The 931-nt window shown below is 43.1% G+C and overlaps 1 protein-coding gene across 1 annotated transcript in view; it reads right to left on the reverse strand.

Moving 5' to 3' along the window:
* Window positions 1–596: 596 nt before the first annotated feature.
* HAUS6 (HAUS augmin-like complex, subunit 6) overlaps window positions 597–931 on the reverse strand; it is a 42,128-nt gene continuing 41,793 nt past the window's right edge. Inside the window, exon 18 of the transcript XR_826803.1 lies at window positions 597–620. The gene's annotated coding sequence lies outside the window, so the exon portion shown is untranslated. The remainder of the gene's footprint in view (window positions 621–931) is intronic.

Here is a 931-nt window from a genome sequence, read left to right on the forward strand (position 1 = left end):
AATATACTTTTGTTTATACAACTAGCATACAAAGGACAGGGAAGAATGCCAAAAACTCTCAGCCTATCCCAGGTATGACTCTTAACAATGTGGTTTTTGTAAATCCATTAATATCTAGAGATATTTTGATCTTCAGATTCTCAGCAATTGAGGGCCTACACTTACTGTAAGCTTCAGCTTCCATTCAGTTCAGTTCAGTTCAGTCACGCAGTCGTGTCCGAGCCTTTGCAATCTCAAAGACTGCATGCAGCACACCAGGCTTCCCTGTCCATCACCAGCTCTAGGAGCCTACTCAAACTCATGTTCATTGAGTCGGTGATGCCATCCAACCACCTCATCCTCGGTCATCCCCATCTCCTCCCACCTTCAATCTTTCCCAGAATCAGGATCTGTTCCAATGAGTCAGCTCTTCACATCAGGCGGCCAAAGTACTGGAGTTTCAGCTTAGCATCAAGTCCTTCCAATGAATATTCAGGACTGATCTTTTAGGATGGACTGGCTGGATCTCCTTGCAGTCCAAGGCACTCTCAAGAGTCTTCTCCAACACCACAGTTCAAAAGCATCAATTCTTCGGCACTCAGCTTTCTTCACAGTCCAACTCTCACATCCATCCATGACCACTGGAAAAACCATAGCTTTGACTAGACAGACCTTTGTTGGCAAAGTAGTATGCTTTTTAATATGCTATCTAGGTTGGTCATAACTTTTCTTCCAAGGAGCAAGCATCTTTTAATTTCATGGCTGCAGTCACCATCTGCAGTGATTCTGGAGCCCAAAAAAATAAAGTCGGTCACTGTTTCCATTGTTTCCCCATTTATTTGCCATGAAGTGATGGGACCAGATGCCATGATCTTAGTTTTCTGAATGTTGAGTTTTAAGCCAACTTTTTCACTCTCCTCTTTCACTTTCATCAAGAGGCTCTTTAGTTCTT

The sequence above is a fragment of the Bison bison genome, unplaced genomic scaffold (genome assembly GCF_000754665.1).
Source record: "Bison bison bison isolate TAMUID 2011002044 unplaced genomic scaffold, Bison_UMD1.0 scf7180017864376, whole genome shotgun sequence".
NCBI classification, from domain to species: Eukaryota; Metazoa; Chordata; class Mammalia; order Artiodactyla; family Bovidae; genus Bison; species Bison bison.